Source organism: Pan troglodytes, chromosome 1 (assembly GCF_028858775.2).
Source record: "Pan troglodytes isolate AG18354 chromosome 1, NHGRI_mPanTro3-v2.0_pri, whole genome shotgun sequence".
Lineage (NCBI taxonomy): Eukaryota > Metazoa > Chordata > Mammalia > Primates > Hominidae > Pan > Pan troglodytes.
This window is the reverse complement of record NC_072398.2, coordinates 75,950,455-75,964,399: the sequence shown is the minus strand read 5'-3', so window position 1 is coordinate 75,964,399 and position 13,945 is coordinate 75,950,455. Positions and strand designations below refer to the sequence as shown.

Below are 13,945 nucleotides of genomic sequence, written 5' to 3'. Positions count from 1 at the left end.
GCCTCTAATGTGTGCTATTCTCATGAGGAACCTGACACTTCAGTTAAAGCTTCTGAAATATTGCAATGGCATAATTGGCAGGTTTTTTGGTGTGATGACTTTCTTGCCCATGTGAACTCTTCGAGAAAAGTTGGAGATAAAAGGACAGGGGAGAGTTTGGTTTAGAGCCACAATGTTCCAGATGCCAGCCTCTGCCCTGTGTCACTACATGTTCTTTTCTGAGAAACATTCAATCACTGAGTGTTACACACTATGGTTGAAAGAAATGATCCACTCACCACCATCCACCCTCTCTCATCCTCTGTGTGAATATCCCAATAGCAGAGGCTGAAGACAGAAAGTTTGTCCCTGTTTCTTCACACCAGGGACATTACTTGGTGACCTGGTGAATGGCATGGGCAAGGTAGCCCATGTTGCTGGAGGTGACCCCTGCCACAGAGATGCGGCCGTCCTTTGTCATGTAGATGGAGAACTCCTTGGTCAGCCACCCCACCTGTTCAGGCTTTAGCTCTGTGAAACAAGACATGCCAATTTGGTCAGTGATGTGTTGCCGGTTGTGAGTGGAACCCTTCTTCTTGAGGTTGAAGACCAGCTGAGTCCGCATGCTAATGATGCAGTCGGCCATGCCTTTCACTTCTTACAACCATTGTTTTCACCAACCTGGGGTGTTTGGAATGGTAGAAGCAATCTGGGCCCCATTGAGGGGAGAGTTGGAATACATGGGACTAATCAAGATCTTCAACTGTGACTCTACCCTTTTGGCTTCATCTGCATCTTGGCAGACCACAGTGAAGGCTCCTACATGCTCACCATATAAGCCCATGTTCTTGGCATATGATTGGCAGAGACAAACATTAATGCCCTGTTCGATGAAGTGGTGCAGAGCCCAGGCATCCTTATCACCATCACCACTGGCAAAGCCTTGGTAGGCCATGTCAAAGAGTGCAAAGAGATTCCTTTTCTTCACAACTGTTGCTATTTCCTTCCACTGTTCTGGGCGTGGGTCCACTCCCATGGGATTGTGGGTGCAGGCATGCAGGAGAAGAACACTTTGCTCTAGTATGTTTTAAAAGTCATCCACAGCGCCTGTGAAGTCAAAACTGCAAGTCTTGGGGTCATAATACCGATAACATTGTAGCTGCATGCTAGCGTCCCTGAAGATGGGTGTGTGATTTACCCAGCTTGGTTTCGGTAGAAAGACATCTCAGCTGAACTTAAAATATCTTTAGAGAAAACTGGCTCCGATCCTTAAGGCCCCAGTTCCAGAAATGGTCTGCACAGTGACAAACCGGCCGCTTTTCAAGACTTTGCTGTTTTCACCCAGGGTTGGTTCTACAGATGCCTTGCAAAATTCAGCCGGTCCCCCTACTGGCAGGGATTCCTTGTCCAAATTTTTTGCAGCAATCTGGGCCTCTGCCTTGAGCACACTAGGCAGCATGTACGGCTTCCCGTTATCATCCCAACTCCCAGATTCATCTTTTTGCTATTGATGTCCCTCTTAAAGGCTTCAGTGACTCTCAGGATGGGATCTGGAGGTCCCACTTCCACATGGGTCCACCAGGAGCTGGCTCTGGCAGAGGCTGCAGCAGCAAGGCCTGGGTGGAAGGCTGTGGTAATCCCGAAGAGGAGTGCAGCAGGGCCATGGTGGATGGTAGGAGGGCAGTGTGTTAATAATTTCTTATTGTTTCGCTCCCACTTATAAGTGAGAACATATGGTATTTGGTTTTCTGTTCCTATATTAGTTTGCTAAGAATAATAGCCTCCAGTTCCATCCATGTCCCGGCAAAAGACATAACCTCATTCTTTATAGTGGCTGCATAGTATTTCATGGTGTATTTGTACCACATTTTCTTTATCTGTCATTGGTGGGCATTTAGGTTAATTCCATGTCTTTGCTATTGTGAGTAGTGCTGCAAATGAACATTTGTGACATGTATCTTTAAGGTAGAATGATTTGTATTCCTCTGGGAATATACCCAGTAATGAGATTGCTGGATTGAATGGTAGTTCTGCTTTCAGCTCTTTGAGGAATCACCATACTTATTTCAGCAATGAACTAATTTACACTCCCTCCGACAGTGTATAAGTGTTCCCTTTCCTCCAAAATCTCACCAGCATCTGTTGTTTTCTGACTTTTTAATAACAGACATTCTGACTGGTGTGAGATGGTATCTCATTGTGGTTTTGATTTGCATTCCTTTAATGATCAGTGATATTGAACTTTTCTTCATATGCTTGTTGGCCACATGTATGTCTTCTTTAGATAAGTGTCTGTTCATATCCTTTGCCCACTTTTTAATGGGGTGGTTTGTTTTTCTCTTGCAAAGTTGTTTAAGTTCCCTACAGATGCCGGATTTAAGACCTTTGTCAGATGCATAGTTTGCAAATATTTTCTCCGATTCTGTAGGTTGTTTGTTGACTCTGTTGATAGTTTCTTTCATTGTGCAGAAGCTCTTAAGTTTAATTAGATCCCACTTATCAGTTTTTGCTTCTGTTGCAATTGCTTTTTGTGTCTTTGTCATGAAATCTTTGCCCATTCTTATGTCCAGGATGGTATTGCCTAGGTTGTCTTTTAGGGTTTTTATAGCTTTAGGTTTTCCATTTAAGTCTTTAATCCATCTTGAGTTGATTTTTGTATATGGGGTAAGGAAGGGGTCAGGTTTCAATATTCTGCATATGGTTAGGCAGTTATCCCAGCACCATATATTGAATAGTGAGTCTTTTTTCCACTGCTTGTTTTAATCAGCTTTGTCAAAGATCAGATGGTTGTAGCTGTGTGGCCTTATTTCTGAGTTCTGTATTCTGTTCCATTGGCCTATGTGTCTGTCTTTGTACATGTATCATTCTGTTTCAGTTACTGTAGCACTGTAGTATAGTTTGAAGTTGGGTAACATGATGGCTCCAGCTTTGAACTTTTTGCTTAAGATTGCCTTGGCTATTTGGGCTCTTTATTGATTCTATATAAATTTTAAAATATATTTTTCTAGTTCTTTGAAGAATGTCATTGGTAGCTTGATAGGAATAGCACTGAATCTGTAAATCCCTTTAGATAGTACCGTTTTAACGATATTGATTCTTCCTATCCATGAGCAGGGGATGATTTTTACTTTTTTGTGTCTTCTCTGATTTGAGCAGGATCTTGTAAGTCTCATTGTAAAGATCTTTAACCTCCATGGTTAGCTGTATTCCTAGGTATTTTATTCTTTTGTGGCAATTGTGAATGGGATTGCCTTTCTGATTTGACTCTCTGTTTGGCTGTTTTTTGTGTAGAGGAATGCTAGTGATCTTTGTACATTGATTTTGTATCCTGAAACTTTGTTGAAGTCATTTATCAGCTGAAGGAGCTTTTGGGCCAAGACTATGGGGTTTTCTAAATATAGAATCATGTCATCTGCAAACAGGAATAGTTTGTCTTCTTCTCTTCCTGTTTGGATGCCCTTCATTTCTTTCTCTTGCCTGATTGCTCTGGCTAGGACTTCTGATACTATGTTGAATTGAGGTAGTGAAAGGGAATCCTTGTCTTGCACCAGTTTTTAAGAAGAATGCTTCCACCTTTCGTCCATTCATTATAATGCTGGCTGTGGGTTTGTCATAGATGGTTTTATTATTTTGAGGTATGTTCCTTCAGTACCTAGTTTATTGAGAGTTTTTAACATGAAGGGATGTTGAATTTTATAGAAAGCCCTTTCTGTGTTTGTTGAGATAATCATGTGGTTTTTGTCTTTAGTTTTGTTGATGTGATGACTCACATTTATTGATTTGCATGTGCTGAACCAACCTTGCATCCTGGAGATGAAGTGTACCTGATCATGATGGATTAACTTTTTGATTCAGTTTGCCAATATTTTGTTGAGGATTTTTGCATCGATGTTCATTAAGGATATTGGCCTGAAGTTTTATTTTTTTGTTGTTGTGTCTCTGCCAGGTTTTGATATCAAGATGATGCTGGCCTCATAGAATTAGTTGGAAGGAGTCCCTTTTTCTCAATTTTTTTGGAATAGTTTCTATAGGAATGGTACCAGCTCTTATTTTAACATCAGGTAGAATCTAGGTTTTCTAGTTTGTGTGCATAGAGGTGTTCATAGTATTTTCTGATGGTTGTTTTTATTTCTGTGGGGTCAGTGGTAACATTCCCTTCATCATTTCTAATTGTATTTAATTGGATCTTCTCTCTTCTTCTTTATTAATCTAGCTAGCGGCCTATCTTATTTGTTTTTTCAAAAAACCAACCCCTGCATTCCTGGATATTTTTAATGATTTTTAATGTCTCATTTTCCTTCAGTTCAGCTCTGATTTATGTATGTTTTGTCTTCTGCTAGCTTTGGGGTTTATTTGTTCTTGCTTCTCTAATTCTTTCAGTTGTGATATTAGGTTATTAGTTTTAGATCTTTCTAACTTTTTGATGTGGGCATTTAGTGCTATAAATTTCCCTCTTAACACTGCCATAGCTGTGTCCCAGAGATTCTGCTAAGTTGTATCTTTGTTCTAATTATTTTCAAAGAATTTCTCGATTTCTGCCTTAACTTCATATTATTTACCCAAAAAGTCATTTAGGAGAATGTTGTTGAATTTCCATAGAATTGCATGGTTTTGAGTGATGTTTCTTAGTCTTTACTTCTATTTTTATTGTGCTGTGGTCCAAGAGTGTGTTTGGTATAATTTTTGTTCTTTTGCATTTGTTAAGCATTGTTTTATTCCAATTGTGTGGTTGATTTTAGAGTATGTGCCATGTAGTGATAAGAAGAATGTGTATTCTGCTGTTTTGGGGTAGAAAGCTCTGTAAAGGTCTATCAGATCCATTTGGTCCAATGTTGAGTTCAGGTCCTAAATATCTTTGTTAATTTTCTGTCTTGATGATCAGTCTAATACTATCAGTGGAGTGCTGAAGTCTCCCATTAATATTGTGTGAGAATCTATATCTCTTTATAGGTCTCTAACAACTTGCTTTATGAATCTGGGTGCTCCTGTGTTGGGTACATATATTATATTTAGGACAGTTAGGTCTTCTTGTTGAATTGAACACTTTACCATTGTGTAATGCCCTTCTTTGTCTTTTTCAGTCTTTATTAGTTTGAAATATGTTTTGTCTGAAATGAAGATTGCAACTCTGCTTTTTCCTGTTCTCCATTTGCTTGGTAGATTTTCCTCCATCCTTTTATCTTGAGCCTATGCATATCCTTACATGTGAGATGGGTCTCTTGAGGACAGCATACCATTGGGTCTTGCTTCTTTAGCCACCTTACCACTCTGTGTTCTTTAAGTGGGGCATGTAGCCCATTTACATTCAAGGTTAGTATTGATATGTGTGAATTTGATCCTGTCATTGTGCAGTTAGCTGGTTACTATGTTGGCTTGTTTGTGTGGTTGCTATATAGTGACACTGGTCTGTGTATTTAAGTGTGTTTTTGTGTTAGCTGGTAGCTGTCTTTTCTTTCTATATTTAGTGCTCCTTTCAAGATCTCTTGTAAGGCATGTCTTGGCTTTCTGACAGCCAAGTTTCCATCAGTTGATATGGGATATTTGTTGCACAATAATTTGTAAAAGATTTGGCTGACTTTGGCAGAATTTGCTACAACTCCAAAAAGAATCCAGATACACCATGAATTTTACTTACATTCATTCTATTCTGACATTGGCCAGGAAGATAGGAGTAGGTGATAGGAGGAGGGAACTCACATTTCTCTCACATTTGCTTATCTGAAGAGGATCTTATTTCTCCTTCACTTAGGAAGCTTAGTTTGGCTGGATAAAAAATTCTTGATTGAAGATTTTTTTCTTTATGCATGTTGAATATAAGCCCTCAATCTCTTCTGGCTTTTAGGGTTTCAACTGAGAGGTCCAGGGTTAACCTAATGGGGTTCCCTTTTTCAGTGACCTGCCTTTTCCCTCTGCCTTTAACATTCTTTCTTTCTTTCTTTCAATTCAACCTTGGAAAATACTGTGATTTTATGCCTTAGGGATAATCTTCTTGTGTAGAATCTTTCAGGAGTTCTCTGTATTTCCTGAATTTAATCTTTAGCAAGCTTGGGGAAGTTTTCATGGATGATATCCTAAATTGTGTTTTCCAAGTTTTTTGCTTTCTCCTGCTTCCTTTCAGGGATGCCAGTGATTCATAGATGTGACCTCTTTACATAATACCACACTTCTCAGAGGTTTTGTTCATTCCTTCTTATTCTTTTCTCTTTATTGTTGTCTGACTGTCTTATTTCAGAGAATCAGTCTTCTAGTTCTGAGATTTTTTCCTCAGCTTGGTTTATTCTGCTGTTAATACCTGTGGTTGCATTGTGAAATTCTTGTATTGTGTCATTCAGCTTGGTCCGACCCATTAGTTTCTTTTTTATACTGGCTATTTCATCCTTCAGCTCCTGTATGGCTTTGTTGTGATTTTTATTTTCCTTGGATTGGGTTTTGCTATCCCCCTGAATCTCAATAATCTTTGTTCCTATCCATATTCTGAATTCTATTTTTGTCATTCCAGCCAGTTCAGCCTGGTTAAGAACTCTTGTTGAAGAACTGGTGTGGTTGTTTGGAGGACATATGACATTCTGGCCATTTGAGTTACCAGGGTTCTTGCTTTGGTTCTTTCTCATCTCTGCATGTGGATGTTCATTTAACTGCAGTTTACATTGAGTACAGTCAATAGACTTCTTTTCTGGATGTCTTCACCAGATGGAGTCTTTGTGTAGGGTCTTTGTTTGAAGCTGACTTCTTGTCTCTGGCTTCAGAGGGGGTTATGTTAATGAGGGACTTTTGGTGTTGAAGCTTTGGGGTGTGATTCAACATGTGGCACTTTAGGCTTATTGGTCAGTTGGTAGATTCTTGCTCGGTCCTGTGGCTCTTCTATGGTTCCTCACAGTTTCAGCCATGTTCTCTCTCAATGCCCTGAAAGTGTGGATTCCTCTCCCCCTTGAGTGCTGGCTATAGATTGCAACTTGGCACTCCTAGGCTGCCCATTGCAGCTCTGGTACAATCTCAGTGGTTATGTTCCTTCCACAGCTTGGAGGTAGCAGAGGAAGGGACCTCAGTAGTGGTTGTGCCAAAGGGTCCTTTGCTTGTCTCCTGGAGGCTCCAACCCAGAGAGATGCAGGTCAGCAATCAGATACTGCAATCACCCTAGAATGGAAGGCCTGTGCTATGGGCTCAAACCAGGGGTTCCCTGTCTGGTGAGGAGCAGTGGGGTTGTGTGGGACCTGTGGGAGAAGGACTGGTCTTTTTTTGGGTTGATTGCAACTTGTTGGAGGTGTGGATAAGACACTTAGGGTCTTTGTTCGTTCATTAGTCCAAGGGGAACAAGGACTGTGTTATGAACCTGATGCCGGCCTGAATGCACCTGGGGGAGGTGACTGAAGACCCTGGTTGGGAGGTCCAACCCAGTGAGGAGGAATGGAATCAGGGGCCTGCTTTAAAAAGCAGTCTGGACACATTTTTGTAGAGTGGCTGTGCTGTGCTGAGGGTCCACTTCAGCCCCCGATCACCTCAGACACTCCAAAGCCTGAAGGCAGGATTGGTTAAGTCATCAAACAGCCAAGATGGTGGCCTGCCCCTTCCTCTGGGAGATCTGTCCCAGGGAGGTTGCAAATCTCTGTTGGCCAGAGAACCCCAATGGGGGTGGCTAGAGATCCTCGTTGGGAGGTACTGCCCAGTGAAGAGGAATGGAATCAGGAACCCACTTAAAAAAGCAGTCTGACCACATTTTGCAGAGCAGTTGGAGGACTGCCTCCACCTCTCTTGAGAACTATGTTGGGGTACTGCCTCCACCTCTGGTCGGCTTTGACTCTCCAATGCCTGAAGGCTGGAGTGGCTAAGTCAGTCTGGGAGTGCTGTTCCAGGGAGATTTCAAATTTCTGTCAGTTGGAGAACAACAGTTGGGGTGGCTGGAGACCCTGGTTGGGAGGTCCCACCCAGTGAGGAAGAATGGGATCAGGGACCTGATCTAAAAAGCAGTCTGGCCTGGCTTCTCTTTCTGATCATTACTCTTTAGTGTTTCTTGCCTTTTTCCAAAATTTGACGAGGAAAGTCTGAGTCTGTATCTTTTCTTAACTATATGCCTGTTCAGAATTCACAAAGCCTTCAAGTTGCAAGTCTGACTGCCTAGCATTTTCACTGTTTCTGCTACTCAGCCAGAGGTCTTAAACGTCAGTGATGGCTTACCACATTCATGAAACCTTTTCAGGGAGCTCCAACTCATAATGACTTATTTTTTAAATACTGTAGCCATTCATGTACGTACCATTCATTTACACTTGTAACATCTTGCACTATATTGTTATTTGTGATATTATGTGTAAAGGCAGCTAAAATAGAGTGAAGAAAACTCCATCAGGGCTATTTCTCACAGGCATTTATATATATATATATATAAAAAAAATATATCTGTGTGTATGTGTATATATATATATACACACACACATATATATATGCACCTCTCATGCTTGCTACTTGATATATGTTCACTAAATGTTTGTATAATTATCACATTTAGAAGTTTGAGGCCAGGTGCAGTGGCTCACGCCTGTAATCCCAGCACTTTGAGAGGCCGAGGCGGGCAGATCACGAGGTCAGGAGATCAAGACCATCCTGGCTAACACAGTGAAACCCCATCTCTACTAAAAATACAAAAAATTAGCCAGGCATGGTGGTGGGTGCCTGTATTCCCAGCTACTCGGGAGGCTGAGGCAGAAGAGTGGCATGAACCTAGGAGGCGGAGCTTTCAGTGAGCCGAGATCGCACCACTGCACTCCAGCCTGGGCGACAGAGCAAGACTCCGTCTCCAAAAAAAAAAAAAAAAAAAAAGTTTGAATATCACTGGGTAGTAAGCATCTGAAAAACAATCTGAAGTCATGTGATCAAAGTTTTGCCACTTTCTTGGCATGTACCCACCCCTGCCTAGTGCTTTATTAGAAGCCTTCCCACAGAATATACTCAACTCAGTGCTGGATTGACACCCCCGTATCTCAGTATCTCAGCCCACTCTGATGTCATTTCTGGAAGCACTACTGGCTTTCAAGCTTTCACAATTCTCTGAAGGATTCTGCAACACCAAAGCGTGAGTAATGAGGACATGTCATAAGTACTATGTACAACTTGTAATGAAGGTTGTAGATCAATGACAGTGGCTCTTGTGGAGTCTCTGGGGTTTAGATAAACCCTCACAAACACCTGGATCTGGACTAGCATCAAATGGCCCCCTCCTCTGAAAATCAGTCCCCACTTCCACATATAAGTATCTTCTACCATAGTGTTTCCTAACCAGAGGAAATAGTTCTTCTGTGTGTTGGCTTTAGTGCCTCTTTTTCATGGTGTGGGTTTTATGTGTTTTCTTGTCTTTTTATTGAGGCACCTAGCTTGGGGCCTGCCTATTCTGGTTTCCTCACCTGCCCCTGGTCATCATGGGAAAGGAGTGGGACATGTGGCTAGACCTCAACTTTTCCTTTCTTCTTCTGGCCCCGACACCCATGGCCACTGCTTCCCACTGCTTAGCACAGCAGCCTAGTTATTCCAAGCAGAGCAACTCACTTCATCCCCCGATGAAGGCTCCAGGGTGCCCTCCCACTTCTTGTACCTGTGGATGTTAGGTTTGGAGGCCTCCCACCCACTCCTACCTCCACAGTGATTTTCTCTTGTTTGTGATTTGGTTCATAATTTGGAGGCTTGATTACTCTGTAGATTGTCTCTAGTAAGCTTTTTATCCTTCCAATATATCTCAAAATTTCACATCCACTAATATAGTAACTATCTCAGTTCATTAGGCTAGTGTTTGTTACAAATCAGTAGTTCCCCGATCCTAAGTTTTCATAACACTTTATAATTTATAAAACTCTTTTGATTCTATCATTTAATTCTTACCACAACTTTGTCACAAAATTTTATAAATGAGGACAGCATGATTCATAGAAGTATAGTGACTTTCACAAAGTCACATGGCCATAAATGAAGAGGATGAGGAGATCTGTGTACTTTATACCATCAGAGGTAGGTCACAGGATACTCAGCTTTCCCGCACCTCCCAAATGCCCTCTACCCATTGGAACAACTATCCTGCCTACAGAACTTACATTCAAACTCAGTGAATCCTACAACCATGCTGATTGGAACTCCTAATTTAAGCCCATCTCCATGATTACATTTTCATTCATTTTTAAGAACTCCCCCACCCTAGTACTTTCATTTTTAAATCTTTAGTTATAAAGAAATCATCTTTTTCTTACTAATGTCAATCAGTTTCAGCATCTACCTAGAACACTGGGCTAACAAGATTTCTGAAGCTAAATTCAGCATAGTAGCAGAGAATGTCAAAATCAATTAGTAATCTGCCACTATAGGAAAGGGGATGGTGATGGCCTCTGAGACATTTAAATCTATTCTTTCACCACTCACGCTGCCGCCATATCTCCTCACCAACACCTCTGTTTTCTGACAGCCAAGTTTCCATCAGTTGATATGGGACTATTTGTTGCAAAACAATTGTTAAAAGATTTGGCTGACTTTGGCTGAATTTGCTACAACTCCAAAAAGAATCCAGATACACCATGAATTTTATTTTCATTTCATTCTATTCTGATATTGGCCAGGCAGATAGGAGTAGGTGACTGTTGATAAAAGTCCATCAATATGTATATCTTCAGTAATTTTTAAACAGACACAAGTAAAATTTTATATATAAGTTCCAGAAATGCAGCTTCTCTGGTCCTTAGTCCCAAGTCTCCTTTTCAGAATTATAGAAGTCCGTCTGAGTGACTTACAAGAAGAAAGTTTAGGAAGTAATCTGTCCTTTATTCAGGGATAGAACACAATGTCAGGAAAATCAAGAGTTAGTTTTTCCAACTCTTGAAACTTAGCTACTTTATTTATCAGTCTTTGAGGGTGGGCATTTTATTCCTTAGCCAAATCACAAAAATTAATGGAAGATAACTGGGTGAGGTGATGCCTATGTTAATTATCTTGATTGTGGCACTCATTTCACAAAACATCATGATGTATACCTTGAATACATACAATTATTATTTGTCAGTTATAACTCCATAAAACTGGGGAGACATTCTAGTTAAAAGAGTGATAGAAAACTTATTCTAAATAAGCCAAGCAAATGTTCACCCAGGAAAACAAAATTGAATATATTTCTGTGTATATATAGTTATTATATGTATACATATAGAGAGAGAATATATATGTATGTGTGTATACATATATATGTATATGTATATATACATATGTGTATATATGTGTGTGTATACATATATATATATATATATATATACACAGCTCCTAAAATGAGGCACTTGAAACTAGACAGACATTAGGGAAAATGTTAAAGCTATTTTGAATTTTTGTGTTTTGTAGTTTGAATGTTATAATTGACAAAATATAAGATAGCATTCTTCTAAGTTGCACCACATTTTCTTATACCACCAATAAATAAATTATATTGCTAATTTTAACAAAAAAGAATTAATGGAAATCCCAGGTCCTCAGCTTTTAGTAACAATTTTTGATGTTACCTGCCTTAGACTCACAAAATCAAGTAAATTATGAATAGTATAATTGAATCTTGGCCAACAAATACTTCAAGCCAAGTTTCGGCCTCTCCCTGGGCATAGACCCTAAGACAAGCTAACTTTTGGCAAATCATTTCTTCAGAAAAGGAACAAAGAACATGAAAGTGTGAGTAACAATAAAAACTGAGGAGAGAAAAGTCAAGCTTGCACAAATTGTTGATGATATCATTATAGCATCTGACACATGGCAACACACTCCTCCAGGCTCATTACTCAACCATAAAAGAGCCCAATTGACTCCTTGGGATCTGCTTATTTAAATTAGAGATGGTGTTTGCTCTGAAGAAATACTCATCCTTAATTGAATTTTCCTCTAAGCCATGGTGTGTGGGAGGTGGTGAGGAGGAGGAGAAAGAGCGAGGAGTGCATATTGACAAAGGCTGCCAGACAAAAGTGGAAGGCTGCTATCTTCATTTGTTTCTGTGGAACTGGAGGCTGTGTCATGCAATATCAGGAGAACTAAAAGGACCACCTAGCTCTTTCACAGGAGTTATGCTCTGCCTATTTTTGTAGGTAAAATAGCCCAATTAGAAGCAGATAATTAAGATAAATACATCATTTTCACTTTGGTGTGAATTTATCCATCCATCCATCCATCCATGCATCCATTCATTCTCCAGTCACCACACATGTACAGACTGGCTGTAAGGTGCCAGGATTCCTGCTAAATATTAGGGATAAAACTGTAGACAGAAGACAGCCCCTGCCCTCATTGAATCTAAGACCTAGTGAATGAAACATACAAGTGATTTAGCAATTAAAATTGATACCAGGCAAAACACAAAGTTCAGGATGTTTTATGGGAATACATACAATAAGTATCCAGTCTCAGAGTTAAAAGGAAGCTGTCCTAGAATAAGTGATCATTGAATCTAGAAAAAAGAGCAGACATTATAAAAGGAAGGAAAGAAAATATTTCAAGCAGAGAGAACAGTAAACAAGTTTAGAAAACTGAATGTAGTTTATTCTGCTTGAGATGTACGGCATTAAGGGTAGAGGGCAAAAATAGGTAGGCTTTGTAGAAGGTGAGGCTCAAGATACAGGGCGCAACCAGGTCATAAATCTATGAGCAAAACTTAGAAATTTTGTGTCACTGTGTCACTGTGAGAAATGGAAATCACCAAAAGAATTATGGCCGAATAGGAACAGCTCTGGTCTACAGCTCCCAGCATGAGCGACGCATAAGATGGGTGATTTCTGCATTTACATCTGAGGTACCAGGTTCATCTCACTAGGGAGTGCCAGATAGTGGGTGCAGGACAGTGGGTGCAGTGCACCGGGCGCGAGCCAAAGCAGGGAGAGGCATTGCCTCACTCGGGAAGTACAAGGGGTCAGGGAGTTCCCTTTCCTAGTCAAAGAAAGGGGTGACGGACGGCACCTGGAAATTCGGGTCACTCCCACCCTAATACTGAGCTTTTCCAACAGGCTTGAAAAACGGCACACCAGGAGATTATATCCCGCACATGGCTTGGAGGGTCCTACGCCCACGGAGTCTCGCTGATAGCTAGCACAGCAGTCTGAGATCAAACTGCAAGGCGGCAGCGAGGCTGGGGGAGGAGCACCCGCCATTGCCCAGGGTTGATTAGGTAAACAAAGCAGCCAGGAAGTTCAAACTGGGTGGAGACCACCACAGCTCAAGGAGGCCTGCCTGCCTCTGTAGGCTTCACTTCTGGGGTGAGGGCACAGACAAACAAAAGCAGTAACCTCTGCAGACTTAAATGTCCCTGTCTGACAGCTTTGAAGAGAGTAGTGGTTCTCCCAGCACTCAGCTGGAGATCTGAGAACAGGCAGACTGCCTCCTCAAGTGGGTCCCTGACCCCCGAGCAGCCTAACAGGGAGGCACACCCCAGTAGGGGCAGACTGACACCTCACATGGCAGGGCACTCCTCTGAGACAAAACTTCCAGAGGAACGATCAGGCAGCAGCATTTGTGGATCACCAATATCCGCTGTTCTACAGCCACCACTGTTCTGCAGCCACCGCTCCTGATACCCAGGCAAACAGGGTCTGGAGTGGACCTCTAGCAAACTCCAATGGACCTGCAGCTGAGGGTCCTGTCTGTTAGGAAAACTAACAAACAGAAAGGACATCCACACCAAAAACCCATCTGTACATCACCATCATCAAAGACAAAAAATAGATAAAACCACAAAGATGGGGAAAAAACAGAGCAGAAAAACTGGAAACTCTAAAAAGCAGAGTGCCTCTCCTCCTCCAAAGGAGTGCAGCTCCTCACCAGCAACGGAACAAAGCTGGATGGAGAATGACTTTGACGAGTTGAGAGAAGAAGGCTTCAGACGATCAAATTACTCTGAGCTACAGGAGGAAATTCAAATCAATGGCAAAGAAGTTAAAAACTTTGAAAAAAAATTAGACGAATGGATACCTAG

General features: G+C 41.2%; 1 pseudogene; it reads right to left on the bottom strand.

Moving 5' to 3' along the window:
* Positions 1-336: 336 nt before the first annotated feature.
* LOC469585 (aspartate aminotransferase, mitochondrial-like) lies at positions 337-1,643 on the bottom strand (annotated as a pseudogene).
* Positions 1,644-13,945: the final 12,302 nt, after the last annotated feature.